The sequence below is a fragment of the Ambystoma mexicanum genome, chromosome 1p (assembly GCF_040938575.1).
Source record: "Ambystoma mexicanum isolate Mex_15411 chromosome 1p, UKY_AmexF1_1, whole genome shotgun sequence".
Taxonomy (NCBI): domain Eukaryota; kingdom Metazoa; phylum Chordata; class Amphibia; order Caudata; family Ambystomatidae; genus Ambystoma; species Ambystoma mexicanum.
In genome coordinates, this window is record NC_090921.1 from 204,278,136 (window position 1) to 204,301,687 (window position 23,552).

Below are 23,552 nucleotides of genomic sequence, written 5' to 3' on the forward strand. Positions count from 1 at the left end.
GGCACAATTGGAAATTGCGGAGCGACGACTTTATTAATGGCACGTAAATCAATTATAAAACGAAATGGAATTGCATTATCACCTTTTTTGTACACGGGTAAAATCGGACTATTGCACAAACTTCCTGCAATCTCCTCAATCACCCCACGATGCACAAAATCGGAAACAATGCTCTTCAAAGCTCGCTCGCCTTCAACTGAGGTCTTATACTGTGGAATACGGGGCAGCTTAATTCCATGTTTCAAAACTATTTTAACAGGCTCAATCTGCAAAACACCGACATCATTGTCATCAACTGCCCACAAACACTCTGGTACATTACTGAATTCTGGCGGCAAAGGTCTAGTCAAGAATTGCGAAACAGAACATTGCTGTGGTGAAATCGTCAAACGCACTCCATCAGAAGAACAATGAATTACCGCATTTAATTCCTTCAACAGATTCAACCCCAGCAAATTCTCTCCACAATTTGAAGTCAAGAGAAATGGACAGTGGTCCGTAAAGGGACCCAAAGAAATAGGTACCGGTGAAGAAACCGGACAAGCAACTGGTGTGCCAGAAAACCCTACAGAAACATTGGTTTGCCCTGACAGTGGAATGTTTGGAACCCGAGAATGATCAATGGAGCACTTCTGTGCTCCAGTGTCTATCAAAAATGGATGTTTCCTATTTCCCACTACCATTTCAACGTAGGGACCTTTCTGATTAACTGGAATAGGTGTAGGTTCCAAACCCTGCTTCGGGCAATCCTAACGAAACAAAATATCATCAAAAGGAAGCTCTTCAGATAGATATGCAGCAGAAGGATGATCAAATATGTTTCTAGTATCCACACTCGAAGTCTGATTATCCTGTGAAAAAGGTTGTTGGGGATCCTGCGAAAACTGGCCTCTACCAGGGCCCCCTACACCCGGGCGACCTCTGGATTGTCTACCCATATTTCCAAATGTGTTATTCGACCTCTGTCGAAGGACGGGGCATTGTGCACGCCAATGACCCTCCTGGCGACAATAGGCACACTGGTTAATATTCACAGGACCCAAGGGCACATTCCCTTGTGGAAAATACTGACCTCTAATCTGCGAACTACCCCCTCCGGGGCCTCTAACAATTTGCTGTAACAATACTTTAGTCTTCAAATCACCTTTTCTCTTCTCGACTCTATCTTTTTCATTATTGACACGGTTCTCGTAGTACTGAGCCATGTGCAGTACTTCTGATTGGGATTTCGCCTGCCAAGCGCTCTCAAAAGACATAATTTGTGACTGGATGTCAGGCAGCAATCCACGTACAAATTTGTCCACAAATAATCTTTTCCCAGACTCTTTGCCTAAGTCTTGTCTACTGAAATCCGAGAATACCTGTTCGAACCGATTAAAGAACTTGGAAGCACCCTCAGATTTTCCTTGGACACAGGCCTTAAGCTTGTCCCAAATAATTCTCTTTTCGGGGATTATAGTTTTCAGTTTTGCAATGATTCTGTCAGGCAAAGTTAGTATCACCTGAGGTGGTCTCTCACCAGCTGGCCTTTCCCCATCAAGCCTAACTATGTTAGCCCATGTATCTCCCACCCCTGGTACATCGTCTATAGTTCTAACTTGTTTCCACAAATCTACAGGCAGGAGTACAGGGAATAACAAATCAATGTCGCCTAGGGTAAACACTGAGGACTGCAAAACGGACTCTATCTCTTTATAGAACCCTGTCGGATTTTTCCTAATGTCAGGAATAGTTTGTCTAATAGTATTCACTTCCTGTCGTGAAAACGGGATGTGAACAAACTGCGATACATAATGTGCAGGAATGTCCACAGCAGGTGTACCTGCTGCAGCATTAGCAGGAATCTCAACCTTTGGGACAAATGTCGGAGGAACCTCTCTCATAGGCAACTGAGATGTGGGCAACTCCGAACGCTTACTAAGCAACAGAGTTAAGTCGAGCGCTAAAGCAGTTGAAGAAGTGTCAAGTGAAAAAGCTCTCTTATAAATGCTCAATAACTCTGTGGGACAACTAACCTTTCTCTTTAAACATTCATCCTGCAGGTACTCTACCATTACCTGTATCAATTTCCTCTGCATTTCTAGCGTATATTGACTGTATGTGTCATATACCTCAACTGGAGTTATCGATATGTCTGAAATCCATCTAATCGCATCTTTTGTACAAATTCGCGCCTCCTCAGATGTCGATTTACGACACGGAAGAAATCGTTTCTGTACATACATACTTTCTTCTTCGTCATCCTCATTCCGTAACCTTTCCAACTCCTTTCTATACTCAAATATCCTCTCAACATGCTCATGTACCTTGTCCACAGTGTCTCTTGAAAACGCTAAAGTATTCAGTTCCCTCAACCCTTGTGGGAGGTCTGCATTATTTAATTTACCCCACATTACACATAAATGAATCCCTAAACCTTCAATGAAAACATTTTTCTCAGGAAAATTATCCATATTAGAAAGTGTGGCAAGAACATTAGCTCGATCATCTCTCTCCATACAATGCTTAGCCCATGCAAACAAATCCTGTTTCTTTTCTGTAGGAACAGTATTACGAGTAACAATCCTCGACCCCGCACCCTGATCAACTACAAGCGGTACAGAACTACTTGGGAGTGAGGGTGCAGGCAAATTCAATGGAGGTACTATTACTGGTGCAATGGGAAGAGACAGAGGAGCAGGTGGAGGAACAACAACCGGAGGAATAGGAACAACAGGTTGAGCAGGAAGAGCAGGAATAACAGCAGGAAGAGGTACAGCAGGAGGAAGAGGAACATACGGAGGTGGTGCAGAGGCACCAGGCCTTCGTTTATTTAACAATTTGTCGATAACCTCATCAGAAACATGAAGATCTTTAGAAGGATAGATTTTCTGAACACCGAGTGAGAAATCCCTGTCCATATTCCTAACCGACTCAGACTGTTTGTTCTGATCATATAACAACGCCTTTTCAGCATTTGTTTTATGACGGCGCACGTGTTTTTCCCTACTTTTAAGCTGCTGCAACGCTTCTCTTTTCCAAATTTGCAAAACATCAAATGCTGCAGGTCTGGCCTTCTTTTTTAACAATTGTAACAAACAATAGGGGAGCCCCTGTGTGCAAGTGTGAGTGGGGGCAAAGTATGTAGAATTTACAAAAACCGACAAAGGGGTACTCACACTCGAGACAGTCCTAGATTCTGTCCGACATTCAAATTAAATCTCCATAGTAATTTAAAGACTAGTGTTTGCGAGGCAAATCACTGGGGATACATCAAGGGAACAGTCTGAGAAGTGCTAATCATAAATTTATTGTTGAAAGCATAGTTTTCTTGAGATTTTACACAATTTCTAAAACAAAAAATAAGTAGAATAGAGCAATTGAAAAAATGAAGAAAAACAGAGCATTCATCACAAATATATCAAGTGCAAAAGACGGATTAACATATTAATCACATCAAGATAAAACAATTATTACAGGCTACCCATAGTTCCTGCAACATAAGGCCTACCAGGGTGTATAAAAAATTACCCTGGTAGGTATGTAAAAAGAATATTATTTTAGCTGAGTTTGTATATTTAATCTGCCTATATACAAACTCCGCTAAAATAATATTCTTTTTACATACCTACCAGGGTAATTTTTTATACACCCTGGTAGGTCTTATGTTGCAGGAACTATGGGTAGCCTGTAATAATTGTTTTATCTTGATGTGATTAATATGTTATCCCTTCTTTTGCACTTGATATATTTGTGATGAATGTTCTGTTTTTCTTTATTTTTTCAATTGCTCGATTCTACTTATTTTTTGTTTTAGAAATTGTGTAAAATCTCAAGAAAACTATGCTTTCAACAATAAATGTATGGTTAGCACTTCTCAGACTGCTCCCTTTGGTGTATCCCCAGTGATTTGCCTCGCAAACACTAGTCTTTAAATTACTATGGAGATTTAATTTGAATGTCGGACAGAATCTACGACTGTCTCGAGTGTGAGTACACCTTTGTCGGTTTTTGTAAATTCTTCTTCTTTTTTAACAAGACTGACTCTAAATATTCAATACGAGGGATCTCAAAACTACCATTGACAGGCCACTGAAGTTCGGAGGCATGTCTGGTTTGTCTGTGCCAAATTTTATTAAATACTACACTTCCAATGCCATGCTTACAGTACATAGTACATGCCGGTGACCCCTCCTGTGGTGCCGGACGGCTAAATTCCAAAGATTGTCTATCGCTGCGGAATAATGCCCTAAAGCAGCTAGACAATTTCCCAGGCATTTCTCAAATACTCGGTGTTACCTGGTCAATAATTGTGTCTGCAGATACAAAGCGCCAAATTCAAATTGTCAGGGTTGAATTAAGAGTCAGGTAACGACTCACCTGACCAAACCTAAGGAGGACCGATCGGTTTACAAAGGATTTACCTAACGAATTTTACCTTGTGTATGGTGATTTCGGCAAATCTGCCTGCCTCAAAAATTGTCCCTCGTCAAGATGCCGTCTCAGACCACACGGCTATCGTCCAGGGAACGGATCGTGCAGCGCTGTTGAGGTGTTGCGTCTCGTTCAGTCGTGCCCGTTATGTCACACCGTCCGATCCCGGTCCGATAGCGTGCGTCAACCTTCAATAATCCGGCATCAATCTTGAGGGTCCCTATTCCGGGCGCCAACTGTGAAAACAAGGAAATAATATGAGGCAGGGTAACCAAAAAGGAAACACACCAAACACAGGTTACAAAGGAACATACAAAGTACTTTATTTTATACTGAATCCAGTTACAAAAGAACATAACAAAATTCAGATAGCTATCGACCCTCAGTACAACAGAGCGAACTCCGGCGTGGTTCAGTGTGCTCAGTGAGTGCAAATATTCATTGAAACAGTCAGGCTTTTATACATTTCTCCAGCCTGTTGTCCAGCCTTTCTGCAGGTTAACCATTCCATAAATAAGTTACTGCTCTAGGGTCCCTTGCCAGGTCAAATCTAGTTCATCTTAGGTTTATACATTAACAAGAAGAAATAGTAATAATGTATGCTCTAGGCCTAACATTACAATGCGGGACTTAGTTTATACAATGTAGTTAAGCAGGTGTTCTCATTCAATTATAGATCAGTTTCGGTGATACAGGTAATCCATTGCACACAGGTCAGCAGAAGGACAAGGTCTCAGCTCATGACCCTAACACGTGGCCTGCAGGCAAGTTATACATTAGCTGTACAGAGGTCATGACAATCAAGTACTGTTCTGAATAACATAGGCTACCATTTTAGCTCACATGGTGACTTTATAGAGCAAGAAAACCTAAAATGGCGGCTTGACCCAAAATTACAGTTTACATGGTTTCTAAGGTCAGGACCTTGCAATGCGAGTTTATTCACATGTAGTTTATAAGCAGCTTGTTAGCAGCTTGGCGTAGACCAATATACATATATTCATAGCAATAGGAGGCACGATATAATTTCTAGTTTGACACCTATTCAAATTAAATGATTAAATGTACAGCGTTCTTGGGAGCTGGGCGCAGTTTCATAGCAATAGGGCGCTGATGCTTTCACATTAGCGCCTATTGAAAAATGTATCCCAACCCCCCCCCTGTCCCGCAGGTCCAGGGGGGCAGAAGGGGCACATTTTGCTGCCCGGAGCTGCCACCACTATGGCAGCCCTGAGACAAGGGCCTGCTGAAGATGTGTTGGGCTCCTGGGGGCTCATTTAGAAAATGGTGTTTTTGGGGTGTGGGGGGTCATGACTACAGCTAGGAAAACAAGTCCGACATACCATTTTATTTTTTTTTTATTTAATGAATTTAGTTGAATTTAATCAACTTTTTTCATTTTAAGACAACAATGTATCAAAAGGTTTACATATAAAACACAGTAAATTGTAAAACATGCAATCATAAGACCCTACAGATCACACCATATGGCAAACCATCAATTCTAATGCTAATAGTTACATTTGGGTTTTGCATTATTAAACGATTGATAAGGCAATGAACAAGTATGACAATCACTGATCCAAATAACAGATATCATTAGGAATCAAACTATTTTAGTAGATTTAAGGCTCGCAGAAAGTTAATTGTGGCAAGTCTTATACAGTTGGTAGTGGAAATAGCAAGCCATCTATGCTCATGTCTCTTCTGGCTAAAGTAGGGCAAATGTTTACTAAAGTCACTTTGTCTTAAGTTCATAAGTTCAGGACAGTCCACAATAACATGCTCCAAAGTTTCAATAGTTGTTGCATTATTGCAAAAACGGCATCCTGAAGATTCCCACGGGATTTCTTTCCTACGGGCTTGAATTTCACGGGTAGGACATACATTAAAACACATGCGCAACAATGCATTCCTGACGGCAGGAGAAGGAGATTTGCATAAGTAGAAGGCCATGTCTCTATAACGCTTTGCCGAAAAAACAGATGGATCAAAATCTTTATACTTCAAACACAGATCTCTAGTGTCAACCCAATCCATCATGTAGAGTTTTTTCTTAGCTCTATCCGGATCGGTGACAAGGGTTTCAATAGAAATGTCTGCATTTAGTAGTATGGTAAGGATGTTTTTGGAAACAGATGAGAGGATGACATCAAGTAACTGGCAACTGTAGCTAAAGTTGATTTATCAAGAACAGATAATAGACATTTTCTGAACAAGCTGCATAAGCGCCAGTTATACATTGCCAAAAGTGAGGTCAAACCCACTTCATATCGAATGATCGGGCCTGGAATGCATTGTGGCAGATTTAGAATAGCACGCCAAAATTTTGCTTCCAAAGCATACAGGAATACCGGATCAATTGCACTGTATGTCTCTAAACCATATAAGATGGTAGGGATGACATTCTGTATCCAGAAGATCAGAGCAGGTTTAATGGAGAATTTCCCAAATTTATGCATAATGAGACGAGTCTGGCGGATTGCTGCGTGAATTTTAACTTCAATTTTCATTAACTGATAATGAGTGTTCGACGATCCGTCAAATAGGATACCCAGATATGTGTAATTGGGAACCACCTCTAGACTTATATGCTCTATTTTCCAAGTCATTCGATGACTGCGCTTGCCTTTCGGAGTGTAGACTACGATTTGGGTTTTCTTGTCATTTACTACCAGCTCATTAACTCGAAAATATTGACATAATGCTGTTTAAAGATTTTGCAGGCCAATGGGAGTTTTCGATATTAGTACTAAATCATCTGCGTACCATAACGCTTTCACCTCGATGTTATTCAATTTCGGTGCATCTGCACGTACTTCCTCAAGTGCACTTCTAACATCATTAATGAAAAAATTGAACAACGCCGAGGCGAGTATGCACCCTTGCTTAAGACCCCGATAAGTAAGGACATCCGATGATAGAAGCCCCTCAAAGTTCAATCGTACCCGGATGGAGGTATTCGAGTGTAGTGCGAAAATGATGTCACTTAAAGTTGACGGACACCCAGCCTCTAACAATTTATCCATCAGTCGGGGTCTAGAAACTGAATCAAAGGCTGAGTGTAGGTCAACAAACGCAAAATACATGGGATGTTTAACGGACTGTGCCTGATGTTTAATGGCATGAAGAGTTGTGAAATTTACCGAAGTACCCAGACCTGCAACGAAGCCTGTCTGCGCTGGATCACGCTGTTTTGCGTTGGCGGTCCAATGGTTAAATTCCTTCAACACCAACCGAGAACATTTTTTTCCGGCGCGTCTAGGAGGGCAATGGGGCGATAGCATTTTGGGTCTTTACGGTCACCTTTCTTGTAGATGGGAACTATTAGAGAAGTACTCCAAGATTTTGGAATTATCTTGGTGGATAAGATGTGATGAAAGGAGTTAAACAAGATAGTAGCCCATTCTTCTGGGTTCTGTTTAAGCATATGATTCGTAAGACCATCCGGCCCAGCCGCTCGTGAGGAGGATGACTTACTAATGAAATCCTTCACAGATTCCATCGAAAATTCCAGGGACCAAGTAACAGAAGATCTCTGTATATATTCATATTTACACTTGTTATGATCAGTGTATAGGTGGGTAAAATGTTCTACCCATTGCGTTTCTGCAACACCATTTATTTGGGATTCCAATTGGGAAGAGGTATTACACTTGTTCAATAATTGCCAGATTTGTGCTGAATTTTTCGAAAAGCAAGCAGACAGGAAGTTCTCACTGTCAACTTGAAATAAACGCGCTTTTCTGGCACACGTCCAATTGCGATATGAACATTTAGCTGTTTTGATGGTTTGAAGCTGTTCTTTTAGCGGCAGGATGCGAGAATAACGTATCTCTTTTCTTAGTTGAGCTTTGCGTTGGTGTAAAGCTAAATCAAAGCCGTGAGTATGAGAGCGAGAAGGTCTAATATGTAAAAATTGAGCATTTCTGAATGTGTCAAGTACCTCAACATAAGATGATAGTGAATTTGTGCTTTGATGTCGTAAAATAGCTGTATTTAGTGATTGCAGCAGAACTGGTGACCAATGAAAATGATTCTTACCGTTATTAAGTATCAGCAATTGTTTAAACCAATGTTTAGCAGTGTAAACTGTCTGACAAGGAGTCAACCTTTGAAGAGACAATATGTGATGATCGCTATGTGCTTGTTTTATGATTTCGAACTTAGTGGCGTTGGCATATATGCTTTCACTTGCATAGATGTAGTCTATGATGGAACTAGAGTCTCCCCTTTCCCACGTGTTTTGCGGCGGGATATCGCCCATAATGGAACCATTCATCACTTTCAGATTAAGATCTTCGATAAAGGTGCTCCATCTCAGACTTGCATTGCATAACCCCTTATTAGGGGCAGGAAGACATACAAAATTTAGGTCTCCCACCACCCTTATGCCAGAAATCGATTGTAGGGCAATAGTTTCAAAAACTGATGATAAGGCATGATAAGAAGCGTCATCAGTAATGCCTGCAGGGTTACGATAGAGGTTTATGAGAGCAAATACATGAGGTCCATGAGTGATTTTGACCACCTGGATGAATCTATTCGGCGAAAGCCATTCCCCAATTTGGAAATGTTTGCTAGATTTAACAGCCACCAATAAGCCCGCAGTTGGTCTACCTTTACTGGAAGACACTGCCGGGAGAGAACACATAATATGATCATCCCAAGTGGGGGCACATACCAGCCACGTCTCTTGCAAGGTTATAATATCGTAACTGTTTAATTGAGCATTCGCAGACCACTGTAGATGTGAGTGCCCTCTAGTATTCCAGCTAGCCAGAGAGATAATTTCTCTCTTCTCAACTGTTGATGGTTATAACATGTTTTTTGATGTCAATCTGGTCTGTGGGCAGTTAACCTCCGTGTAAAAGGTGCAAGAGCATTCTGTGGTCGGAATCTGTACTGGTATTTCATTTTGAACTGTATTTTCTTGTGTAGGTGGTCGGGCGGGGTCTAACGCGAGCAAAAAGCCCAGATTGAATAAGTCCATTTTTGATTTCCATGGAGCGTTCCGGACCAGTCCCGATTTAATCCATAATCTTACAATTGATAGATTATTTTCGCAAATAAATTCAATCTGGTCAAAATCACTCGAGGACAAGTCCTCCAGGGACTAAATGTGTCCAAAGATGTTCAAAACACTAGAGCGACACAGATCATATTTCGGAAAAGGGCCCTCACGACATTTTAAGATTAAGGTGTAGAAGGAATTGAAACGCTGTGTTTTGACATCTTTTTGATTATGAGCTTGAATTTTGGACTTCATACCAGAATTCTCATTCGGATTTCTCATGTTTGAGCAAGAGAAGGAAGGATTAAATTGGGCCCTCGATTCTGGAGCGTTACTTGGACGGCCCAAGGACGGATCATGATGGTGACACTCCTCGTGAGCTTTGACAAGATTGGATAAGCCAGGAACGGTTAGAATTTCAGCCGCTCGATTTAGCTCTGGGAGTGCCTCGGACAGTCTTTTGCCAAGATAGGCATCTACCGCCATTTTCAGGGCAGATAGACTATCTTCAAAGCCAGCAGTTGGTATAGAAAGTATCTGAGGACCGGAGCAGTCCCTAGCAGTACCGGTCAGGATGGAGTGAGTCGTGCTGCCTTGAATGAAAGGCTTAAGGGGCAAGGTTGAAGAGACCTCACGTTCAAAAAGGTCCACCAGTTCATTCAAAGGCGCATAGTCGCCCTGGGGGACTTGCGAGGTAGAACTGGATGCGACCTCAGAAGCAACCGTCACCGCTAAGGAGGTAACAAGATCTATAACACCTCCCGAGCCTTGAGGGGGAGGCGCTATAGGCGCTGAGGCACCAGTCACCAAACTGGTTGGTGGAAATATGACCTGCGGATTTTGATTAGATTATTTAGCGGACTTACGCATTGTTGTTGCTTTGGTTGTCAATTTAGACCGTTTTGAGACTGTGGTTTTTCTCTTGTTTTTATGAGGAAGAGGCTGACCTTCATTGGGTTACTGATTTTAGTGGCATCAGTACGAGGAAAAGATTGAGAGGAATCAACGCTGATCCATGAATCATTTTTTTGGTCAGTTATGGCATCTATGTACTCCACAGGGCGAATTATTTTTTCAAATGTTGGAACCACTGTTAGCAAGGTTCTAGCGCACCGTGAATTTGAATTATTGTTCAATTCCGGTCCTGACGAACTCTGCAAGATGGTGGTCTTGTGAGGGGCTGTTGCCAACAGACCCGAAGTGCTCAAATTTTCTAAGGTAGTAAGTCTGTGCATGATAAGGTTTAAGGTTGAGGGGGAGGATGAATTTTGCGAGCATCGTTTCATCCACTCCCCAATTTGATAAATTTTAGTTGTTTGGAGCGCTAGTTTTCGATCCAACTCCTCAAAGAGTTTGAAGAGACTTAATATTGTTGTGTTCACGGCCCCTAAGGTAATCTGTAAGAGGGCCGGATTTACAGACGAGTCACTAGGGGTTTTTGCTGACAAGCAGCGTCTCGGGGTTGGTTGTATGAAGGACTCTTCAATTGCATGCCTTGTAGAGTCCATGGAGCCAGGAAGATTGTAGTCCGTGATGACAGACAGTCTCGAACTCTCTAGGTCAATATTACACTGGCGTGAGGGTGTATTGATCGTTACAGATTCTTTAGCATTCACGTCCATAATCTCAAACACATCCACACAAGCTGTGTCACCTGCTGATGGATAGGAGGTTTGGGGCTGAGAAGTTGTCCCAGGCTCGATAATAGAGTGCGTTTGGAATGTTGCACTAACAAGTGCGACCGAGTTATCCAGGTTGTCTTCCTCAACTACAGTTACCATTTGATTAACCTGAACATTTTTAATAGGAGATTGAGGTAAGGTGAGTAGGGTTTGGTCAGAAATGACCACAGAAGGAATTGATTCAATTAGGTCTGGAGATGAGATGTTTTTAGATTCACGTGGCTGCTTGTTTGTTACAGGCAGCGCACTTTCCAGTGGGCCTTGAGCATGAGTCACTACTGCAGGATCATTTATTTTGTCGTAGAAATGCCTAATGTCTTGATTTAGGGAGGGTGTTTTAACTACAGGAGTAAGAGTGATAGATTTCTTGGAAATTCGCGAGGAACTCTTTTTTTCCTCACTCAATGTGAAGTTATTACCATTTACTGGGGTATTGAGCGTTACCTTTGGTGCAGCTGTCTCAGAGGTAGCTTTACTAATCAACACATCACCCGAAATGTTACTCGTGTGAGTTGCTGCGGCTACTTCTGGCATGTCGGTTTTTAGCGTATACAGCATGCGAGACATAAGTAGCCTTCTAGTTTGGCTACTTCTTGGAACGTATAACAGACAGCTAGTACCAATGTAGACTGCGCAAGTGAAAGTAATGAGAAGAAAAAAGCACTTTTAAACGCTAATTAAAAAGCGTTACAAGAATTACCACGCAATAAAAAGCGCTTAATAAGTTTAAACGTCTTTGGAACTAGGACAAAGTACACTCTTATAGTAATATGCCATGCAATGTATAAAATGCACTGAACCCAATGATTAGCAAAAATACATAAAATAACACAACAAGAACAGTTTAAAACACTATACTAGAGTGTGGTAGATATGGGTCTCTTTCAAAAGTAGAGTCAAAAATCAGGGCTGGATAAGGGAGCAAATATATGAACTGAAAAATCTGTTTAAAAAGGACAGTCAATAAAAGTGAACCATCAAGCAGCGATGATCTTAAAGAGCTCCCAGTAATAGGGTAAGGAACGCCCGACAGCTCGAGGAGCGGCCAGAGTCCGACTCTCCCCCCTTACCCTAGTTACGATTTGAAGTTGAGTTGATGGAGGAGGGTGTGACCTTAGTCTGATGTACTCACACGGCCGCAGGACGAGGACAAGTCACAACCAAACAGCAAAACAGCTGCTCCAGCCCTTACTGCCTCCAGGGCTTAACGCTGCAAGGGTGGTTGGGCCAGGAATTTGTGCTGGGCTGCGGTCACGTAATCCGTCATGTGTGCGTGGTGGGCCCCGCCTCGTTCAGGAAGTGGAGCAGGCAGGCAGCAAGAGCTCTGCTCGCAGTGCTGCTGGAGCCAAAGTTAATTACAAACGAAGTCCGACGCTCGAGTCACAGAGCGCACTTTCAGAGAAGCAAATACACGCCGCTCGGGCGGTTGGGCCGGGAATTTGTGATGGTCTGCGGGCACGTGATCCATTACGTGTGCGTGGTGGGCCCCGCCTTGTTCAGGAAGTAGAGCAGGCAGGCAGCAAGAGCTCTGCTCGCAGTGCTGCTGGAGCCAAAGTTAATTACAAACGAAGTCCGACGCTCGAGTCACAGAGCGCACTTTCAGAGAAGCAAATACACGCAGCTCGGGCAGTTGGACCGGAAATTTGTGCTGGGCTGCGGTCACGTGATCCGTCACGTGTGCGTGGTGGGCCCCGCCTCGTTCAGCAAGTAGAGCAGGCAGGCAGCAAGAGCTCTGCTCGCAGTGCTGCTGGAGCCAAAGTTAATTACAAACGAAGTCCGACGCTCGAGTCACAGAGCGCACTTTCAGAGAAGCAAATACACGCCGCTCGGGCAGTTGGGCCGGGAATTTGTGCTGGGCTGCGGTCATGTGATCCGTCATGTGTGCGTGGTGGGCCCCGCCTCGTTCAGGAAGTAGAGCAGGCAGGCAGCAAGAGCTCTGCTCGCAGTGCTGCTGGAGCCAAAGTTAATTACAAACGAAGTCCGACGCTCAAGTCACAGAGCGCACTTTCAGAGAAGCAAATACACCTCTTGAATTCTCTGAATATCTGATATCCAACTAGAGATGGTCAGTGCCAGGAAAGGCTTGGAACTCTGGAGATGTTCAGAGGGTTAACAGAACTGTTCTTCCTCGGAAGGTCCCCACGTGAAGGAACCGGGAGGGAGGCAGCGGAATACACAACAGCGACGGTGTAACGCTCCCAAAATCCCCCGAGGCAGGGCTGCTAAAGAAATAAAAGTCCCTGGAAAAACTGCAAAGGGGGTGGGAGGTGATTTGTTTCTCCCCCTAGTGACTCAAGGTTTACTCTGAAACTATTTGTCCACTGAAAATGACGAAAAGCGAGAGAAGGGGGGGGGGTGCATAGACTATAATGGAGAGATACAGGACTGGAGTGTCGAGGGTGAGTAGCTGCAGATTATGACAGGACAGGGTTATTAGCCTCTGCACCGAACAAAGAAAGGCAGCCAGCGGTGAGGTGAAACACGAAATACCACTGAACAGCTCTCTTTGTCAGCAAGGTGCTAATGTAGTCAAAACCAGTATGAAAAGGCCCTGAGGTTACAAGAACTTGGCTGGATAATGTAAGTCCCATGGGCGCTGACAACCTGAGGGCACTGCAACGGCAGCCAGTAGTTTTTTGCTTTGTGATAAGTCTGACAACATTGGAGCAGCAGGTCGGAGGCCTATTTCAACTGAAAGAGTACGAAGGCCGTTGCACCGTCCTTGGGTAAGTCTGCTGTGGGAAAGTGCCCGAACTTTCCCTATTCCATGCAGGAGTGTGACAAAAAAACATTTGCTCTGCAGGAGCATAAGGATGGGTAGTGGCTAATTCACCTGCTCAGCGTCCAAGAGTGAGCCCCATCATAAAGGTAACAAAGGAACAGCTAAGAGATGTACCTCCGAGTAATAATAGTGACTGCTCAAGGAATGTTGAAGGACTTGAGAGCTGCAAACTATTGGAACATGAGGGTGGCGTCCTGCCACACAAATCTTTATATTTACATTTACTGCAAAGATTGTACCATTTGACATGCCAAGTATCAATAAAGCTGTATACTTATGCTCAATGGAAATGGGAGCAAGAAAACACATATACAGTGACCATTAGCTTATTTATTTAGCTAAAATCGAGTGAACATGGGTTTAACATATGTTTGTTTTTTCTGTTCTCTTGTTTTTCCAATATGTCTGCCGAATAATAGGCAGGTGTTGTTCAAAAAACTAAAAAATACTATCGGAAATTAAACCCATGTTCACTTGATTTTAGCTAAATAAATTGTGTTGTGAAAAGCAATGTCAACTAATTTCTCTCAACTAATGGCAGGAAGGTTAAGCGCTTCCCCTGTTACAGTGGAAAACTGTGTTTTTCAATGATTCACTACCACTACCATGGGACAGCGTACAAGGGTATTTTGGGCTGATTACACTAGAGTACAAATCAAAACAGGCTAGCTAGCACACCATGGAAATCAAATTTTTACACATGCAGCACATGAAAAAGAAAACGATTTTTCAAAGGTGAAAAGAAAGTTTTAGAAACATGAGAATGCAAATCACGCTACGTTTTACTGGGGCTGGAAGTGACAAGCAAGCTCAAAAGCATATAATAAAGGAAAGGCAATCCTAAATCCGAGCTCAGGACATGATAGGGGAAGGGAACTACTTTAGGAAAATCACTGTTTAAAGGATTAAAAGAAATATTTGGAAGCACAAAATTGTAAACTGAATTTGGCTGGAACTGAAAAGGACAAGCTAGCTCAAACAAAAAACAAAAAAAATAAAGGAAATCCGAGCTCAGAACATGATAGAGGAAGAAGGGTCGAGTGGGAAAATCACCTTTTAAAGGAGGAAGAGAAAGTTTTGGAAAAACTTAATTACAAATCATATTAATTTTAGCTGGAGCTGAAAATTACATACACGCTTTCAACAATGAGAAAGGAATGTAGGAAACACGGTTTTTAGGGAAAATTACAGGGGCAACTCACAGGGATGTTTTGGCCAAAGCGATTCTCACAGTGGAACAACAGTTTGGTTTTATTATGATGGATGCAAATGGGGATTTCTTTTTAGACACACAATTTAAACATGTAAAAATTTGGTTTTTAGCTCATAATGGGAATAATTCTAACACTTTAATGACTATAACAAATTAAATAACCTCACTGGGCACAAGATGGTTGATTTCGAATTGCAACAATCTTGCTCCGTGAATTTCAATGGGGGAATTAATTGATTTACTAAGCAAAATACTAGGGAAATAACTTACTTAATTATGCAAATAAACAAAGGACTTTTCAGGGGAAAGAGAACTTTGATCAACAGATACACAAGGGATGATTTTATTCATAGGAAAAATGACTTAAGTGCACAGAGAAACACAATATGTGTCAAGGGGAGAGTTACCAAATTGCACAGACAAATAAAAATACATTTCAATAGAAAAATGACAACATTTTCCAAACAGATAGAATAGAAGGGTTTCCTTTATGGACACTCTAGGCTAGTGCTTACATAAAGAGGACTTGTTTAATCTATGTTGGTGGAGATCTATACTTACAGAAGACTCTACAGTAATCAATGTGCCAGGGCTCCACTGCCAGGACCATCACTGGGGTCAATCAAGGCCTCACTCTGTGATCCCAAACAGTTACTCCAGCACAGCTTGGAGATTGTAGAGAGCAGCTCCAGTTGAGGAAAAGTTACCTATTTATAAACCAAATGACATCATGGCTGTGTCATCCTCCTCACACAACTGATTGGGCAATAATCAAGGGATCCCTCCCCCTCCCTAAAATTGTAGGCTCAGAGAAAGTAGGCATGATTTGAGCAGTCCGGCGAAGTTACCTCATCAATCATATGACACAGGCTAACGGTTGGATCTGGCTTTTGTACCTGGAAATCTCACATTTTCACAAATACCCTTTCTCATCAGATTACGCCACAGATGCCAGCATATTCAGACATCACATTTCTTTGGGAATCATATGAACCTTGTTGGGTGACTGTGCACCATATTGGGATGAAGCTATCATATTTTCTTGTTTACGCCCAAACTACATTACTGAAAAATATGGCATTCGGTGGGCGGAGATCCTATCACCTACTACACCTTTTATCACATTTTTATGATTGTCAGATTTATACAGAGAACACAATTAATATGTGTATGATAACATTTGGTAGGTTGGTATCACCAAAGTCGTTTTGGACCCACCAGAAGCAGCTCACTGACAGCTTTTCAGAAATCCGAACATGAAAAATGTACAATTAATACTTCCCAATTTATTCCGTAAATTGCATATCCCCCATTGTGTGCAATGGGCGTAAAGCTATGCCTTCACTCTTCCCCCTCTGTAAACAGAGATTGGGTCTTAGCTATGACGTCAAGGGGGGCCCTTTTGTTTAGTCTAGCCAACAGCTTCAAAGGCTAACTGCTAAGTTTACAATGGCTTGAATGCTATTGCTCATAAAACTTGAAGATCCACATAATGCCTCAGCTCATTCCCATGGAAACACAGCTTGGGAAGGCTAGTTTCACACCTGGGGTGCATGTCTACAAAGTGATACTAAAGAGTTGCCTTTTTCCCAGCATTTTATATTTGATCCAACTTTAGGAAATGCACACAATCTAACCTGTACCCCTTGCAAAAGTACTTTCCTGCAACAGTGATTACAGAAGGCAACATAATATGTTTAAAGACTTTAGCTGTACATTTGAATAGTTAAAGAGTAGATTTTTAAGACCCATTTGCAATGTCACTTGGTTCTGTTTTAGTCGTGAAGCCTTTCATGCTGTTATAGTTCCAAATTTCCTTGTAGATTCTGGTTACTTAAAAAATTATCTGTGATGGGCACATGATGAACAAACTTACAATTCCTTGGTGGCATACCTGCACATATTTTGAAGAGCTGGTCTTTAATTGAAAATTAGAAGAAAAACAGATTTTTGAAGACCATTGTTCTTGTTACAGTAAAACCACAGTCTGTTGTGCAGGCTTGCGCACATTTTGGCCCTTTCATTTACATGCTGGATGTCGCTGTTTTTGCTAAGCGGGTCTCATCCTTTCCAGACGTTCCTCAACAGTATCATGAGGTCTTCCCCTCATGTGTAGCAAGGAATATTTCCAGAGATCCCCATGCCTAGATGTCTAAATTGGCTCCTTTTTGTTTGGGCAAGCGCCTCATTTTGAATGCACTCTCCAGCACAGGCTTTTTGCTGAGGGGCATTTCTTCCCCTCTGACTCCCACCTGTAGTTTAGGCTTTTTATGGCATTTTCACCCCAAAAATCTCCCCTTCTAGCTATGAAGCAACCTTATTGAGAGAGAGAAGAGCTAGGAGAGAGTAGGGTGTTCCTTCCAGGAGGGCCTGGATTCGCCCCAGGGGTCTCATTTAGAGCGTGCCTGCTCCTGGTTCATTCAAGGACCTTCCTTCGGAGTGTGTCTGCTCTATTCCGGTGCCTGATGGAGTGGTGCACGGGTACGCACTCACCCTCTTCAGATTTTGGTTAGGTTGGGGTTTCTGGACACCTCCCCTTCCGGCGGCTCTACCCTGGCCTGTAGAGTCAAGGAGTTAAGAGATCTGCCAAGAAGAACGGAGAGATTAAGTATTTTACACAATACCATTTTTAAAGATAGGGACATGACAATAGATAACAAAACAGCAGGAGAGATACTCATAAAGTGCACATATCAATCAAGCATTTGTTTTTAGGCATACAAATATTTCCCAAACAGTGGTTCTTACATTTTTCATTTTCGTAATCTTTTCAAAATAAGTATAATTGTTCGACTCCCTGTTAAGGTAGGATTTCCTTTATTCAGGTTCCTGTTCCTTACCTTTATTCCTCAGAGGATTCCTGGGCTCTACCCTCACTGGGTTCTTGAATCAGTCACAAATTCTGCATGGGATGGCAGCACTTCAACTGATAGATGTGCGCCCATTTCTCTTCCATTTGTTCTCCTTTAGGAATGCATATCTTATAAGCGGCAGGTGAGATTTTGTCTGCAATTTCAAAGGGGCCGCGCCAGGAGGGAAGGATTTTCCGCTTCTTGGTCTTGCTCCTCTGAAAATTGTAAATGTAGACCCTGTCTCGTACTTGATATACTTTTCATTGGTCTTTAAATCGTAGTGGGTTTTTCATCCCCTCTGCTGTTTTTTTCAGAATCCGCTGAGCGTACGTAAAATCATGCTGAAGGTGTCTTCTCAGATTCTCAATATATTCATGTGTCGTGTATGCGTTAAATAGGGTCTGTTCTTGTGTTCTGTAGAGCAGATGCTGTGGTAACACCATTTTTTGTCCAGTCATTAGCTCGAATGGACACAGCTTTGTCGCAGAAGATGGGGTAGACCTGATGTCCATCAGGACAAGCAGTAATCGGATGTCCTAACTAGGCCCAGAGTCCATCAAAAACTTCTTTAGGGTGCTCACAATTGTTTCATTGTACCTCTCAACTCTCCCAGTAGAGGCTTGGTGGTAGGCAATATGGAGTTTTCGCTTTACCCCAAGTATCTCCCACATATTTGTCATCACCTCACTGGTTAAGTGACTTCCTCGGTCCGACTCAATTCTTTGGGGGAGGCCAAAATGCGAAAAAATGTGGTTGATCACCAGGGCAGCTGCTGTTTCTGCCTTGCAATTTGGGGCCGGGAGACATTCCACACTTTTTGTGAACAAGCTTGTTACCGTTAACATGTACTTGTTTCCTCTAGAGGAGCGATTCACATGCCTGATGAAATCTACTTGCAAATGTGAGTGTTAGGGAGAATTCTCCAGAATGGCTAATTTCCATTCACTTAGCAGCTTTGCTGGATTTCTAGGATTAATATTTTCACCTGTTAAGAGGGTGAGCCTTTTTTTCCCACTCTTACATGTGTTTTTGGCTATGAGTTGTACATTTTTATGTGTTCATGGACTGTGGAGCCTCACCTACTCCATAGGCATCATCTTTTTACTGTGTGTCATAGAGCACCTTTAGTGCAGTGACAGAGGGTTGTCTTTTTTAGACTTCCCAACACTGACTCCATTTTCTGGGACAGACTACTGTCTCCCAGAACATGTAAAGTTACCATTGACTTTATTTAGTCTTTTTAAAATCACAGACCCAGTACAAACTATCTTACATAGAGTACTGGAAAGGGTTAATAGTTATCCCTTTTTTGTCTGTCTCTCATGGAACATTATTTTGTTCCCCTTTCTTTAAGATTTGGCTAGAGGCAGTAGTGTCTACAATTTTTTCCCTATCGTGGTTTATGAAAATAGCCTTGGTACTATTTTAGGCTAGGTTAGTAGCCTCAAACTTTAAACCCGCTGGACCCCTTTTATTTTATTTCAGTTCCGGCTGTGTTTATTCACCATTTCTTTTTGAAAAGGTCTTTCTCGTGTTTTACTCTGCGTGCCAAACCAGGTTTGGTTCCTTTGTTCGCTGTCCTTTGTCAGGCTTCTTCAGAGAAGCACTCTTTAGGTGCCTGAATGTCTGAGAGAGATAGGATGTGAGGGAAGGGTTTGAGACTCCCAGCACAGGGTCTCCTTGAAGACCCATGTCGCACTCTGTATGATTGGCTGTGGTGACTGTCCTGCCAGGACAGTCACCACGCTGTGTGATTGAAAGCCAGGCAGTGTGAATGGGGGAAAACTGCATAAAAAGCAGGTCTCTGGGACTTGGAAGGCAGAGTCGCCACTGGATCGATAGAACTGAAGAGAAGCTAAAGGAAGAGGACTACTGCAAATACTGAACCTCCCGGTGAAGCCCTGCTGTGGGTCTGAATCTCCAAACTTTGACGACAGGGAATATCTGCAAGGAATCTTCTCCCCTTGAGCTGGTGGGACGAACCAGTTCGGCAAACCCCAAACCAGGCCTCCCTCCTCTGGTCAAAATTGCTGTGCACAGCTACAGTGAACCGGATAGCCAGGAGGACCGGACCTTGCTTGGGTTTTAAGGAGCGCACCTTTTATTTGTCGCTTTGCTCTGCTGCTGGTTTCTTCCCTGGGCAGTGCAGGACCCTCCAGTCTTCCTCCTTCGTGTCAGTCCGACAGTTGCTTCAGGAAATGTGAGCCTGCAGGATCTGCCAGGAACGTGTGCCTCAGCTACAGCATTCCTCTGCTCTAAAGGTACTGTGCTAACCCAGTTGTTCGTTCCGTCCGACCGCAGTGAAAGTGTTTGAAATCTTTCGCCAATCTGATGGTTTGTTCTTCTCTACTCTTTAAAGTAACTTTTCTTACGGCCAACTTCATTTCGAACTCTTGGCAAAGATTTAACTGCAAACTACTCTGAACTGTGTGATCCTCGGCAAAGACTCTGGTCCATTGAATTTGATTTCCTTACCGTAGTTGCCTTTTCTAGATTGCTGTGCTTACTTACTTGTTGGTGTTGCTTAATTGTGAATAACCTTGTATTTCTCTCCCTTTTAAATTGATGGAGTGCCATTTTGCTCTCACTTCATTTTGAGCTTTACTTGTCCAGAATCTATTGATTGGTGTGTACTATATTAAGAGCGTGGTTTTTCTACTGCTTTACTTTAGTGAATTGTTTTACAAATGATGTATAAATAAATGTATATTCTTTTACTCAGAAACCTTGAGTCAATGTTTGCTTGAACCATACTAAATTGTTGTCCTTTGTGTAACTTTGATACTGCTCACTTTACTCTTGAGAAAATTCTGGCTGCTCAGACATTGCTACCACTTTACTGTGTAGTACAGGCTTGTACCAAAGGTGAATTTGTACTGTCACTTGTAGTCTTAATTGTGTGTGGTGTTCCCAAAGGATACTGAAAATGATTCTGCCTAACATTGACCAAGACAGTGTCATTCCCATTGTCTGGAGGGGAGTTTGGTGTGTGAGTGAACTCGACTGAAATTGTGCACACACTAGACACCCCTTCAAATATTGGTCGAGGTCCTGACCCATGTGTGGCCAGTATGCAACCTCTCGCAAGATTTTCAAAGTACTATGAAACCCTCGATGTAATCGGTTTCGGTCAGAGGCAAATTCACGGGGTCTTCAATGTGTTGATAAAGTTTCCCAATTATCGGATCCATTTTTGTGCCGTGAACAAAATCAGCATCTGGGGTCTCCTTATTCCACTGGGCAGTTGAGAGTTAATTTTGGGCATGTGTTTAGGGCCTGGTAACAGCAGCAACCTGGATTTCCCCCAACAGATACTCGATCTGGGTACAAATCTTCAAAATAATGTTACCCGAAACCATGTCTGTAAGGGTTGCACAAAGCAAGCGACTGAATAAACTATCAGGTTAAACAAAGCGCGCACAGAAGCGAGGAGGTTTTGCAACCCTGGAATGTTGGACACGGCGAAAAAACACGTCTAAACGCTCCCAGTGACTCCTCCCTAAATGAAGCCTGTTTTTAAATAATGGTTTGGTTAATTATAGGGAGAGCAGCTCCGTAGGCAAAGTAATTGAAAACACTGTATTTCTTGTAAATTAAAATGTCAAAACGTGTTATTTCCTGCATTTGTAATGTAACTTGGTCTTATAAAGGGGGCGGTCGGCCAATTACGGTTACCTCTTGGCGCTAGGTTATGTAGAAGAGGGGCTGGAGGGGCTTTAGTGGGGCAGGGGCTTTACTGGGGGCACGAGGGGGCGGAGGTGCAAATCCTACATGACAGGTGCAGAACCGAAGTACCTGTGGTGTGTGTGCCAGTGAGATTCTAGGTGAGTTGGACATGTGTGGTTTGTGTTGCCATATGGGCCCCCGGTGTGCAGGGGTGGACTGGTTTATAGGGAACTCTGGAGATTTCCCCGTGGGCCTCGTCACCCTGGGCCTCTTTTGTGTTGCAACCTATTTCATTTCCAAATGTTCTCATAGGGAAAGGGTGGGCTTGCTGATAATGTGTAATATGGGGCTGCTTTGAACATTAATTGCAGGGCCTCTTTTGGTTCCCAGTCCACTCCTGCCGGTGTGTTGCTCTATTACATAATGAGGAGATTCCGCCAAGGAGCCAGGGTAGATATAGGAATGAAACCCATAGAACTGATATTGCTGGTGAGTGCAGGCAGGGCCCACCAGGTAACAAACAGTCCCGGGCACCATGCCATTAGCCCCCTGTCATGCCAGCACGGGGCAATATTTCATGATCTCCCCGAGCAGGCGGAAATTTTACGTGCAGTGTTCTTGGGAGCGGGGCGCATTTCATAACAATAGGGCGCTGATGTTTTCACATCAGCGCCTATTGAAAAATGTGGCCAATCCACCGCCCCAGAGGACCAGGGGTGCACGGGGGGGTCAGAAGTAGCACATTTTATTTTTTTGCCCGGGGCTGCGTCCAGGGACTGCTGAAGATGTGTTGGGCTCCTGGGGGCTCATTTCAAAATGGTGTTTTGGGGGGTGGGGCTCATGACTACAGCTAGGAAAACAAGTCTGACATACCTGTGGGGTGCACAGACTATAATGGAGAAATAAAGGAATGGAGTGTGGAGGGTGAGTAGCTGCAGATTATGACAGGACAGGTTTATTACCCTCTGCACTGAACAAAGAAAGGCAGCCAGCGGGGAGCTGACACACGAAATTCCACTGAACAGCTCTTTTTCAGCAAGATGCTTATTTAGTCAAAACAGGTAAAGTCAGTGAGGTTATAGGAACATGCTGGATAATGTAAGGCCCAAGGGAGCTGACAACCTAAGGGTGCCAGAAACGGCAGCCTGTGATGTTTTGCTTTGTGATATGCCTGACAACATTGGAGCAGCAGCTCAGGCCCACTCCGGTTCGAGGCCTATTTCAACTGAAAGAGTACAAAGGCAGGTGCACTGTCCTTGGGTTAGTCTGCTGTGGGAAAGTGCCCCCAAGTTTCCCTATTCCATGCAGGAGTGTGATAAAATGACATTTTCTCTGCAGGAACATAAGTATGGGCAGTGGCTAATCCACCTGCTCTGAAAGATTAAAAGAATATCGAGGTTTAATACCACATAATCGGAATACACCAGTCATGAGTACTAATGCACAAGTACACTTTATTTAACAGAACAGCTGTCTGGCTCTCAATACCCCGCAATGGGTTTAAGCAGACACCGTGAGATGAGAGAGTGCTGGACAAATCTCAAAAACATGAGTATTGACTGGCCACCAGTGGGCGTACGGATAAGCTGGTCTGCCATGTGAGCTCCGTATACCATGGCCCAACAATCGACCCAATCCCCCGCTTGTAGGCCCCCCCATGGCAAAATCGCTAAGTTTCATACCATAACACAATGGTGAAAGCTGACTCCCCCTCCAACTGAAAGCGGCCTACTGCAATGGAAGTGAAACCGAAGCTGATCTCAGGAAGCACGAAAGATGCCATCGCACAGAGACAAACTTCAGAGGCGATGAAGGTCCTGGGCACCCCCCGGAACAGCACGCTGAACGGGACCGTTGCCTCATCAGGTGCTCCGAGGCAGGCTCCACCACGAATGCCCCCATCCAGTAAGAAGCGTAGCGGGAGAGAACG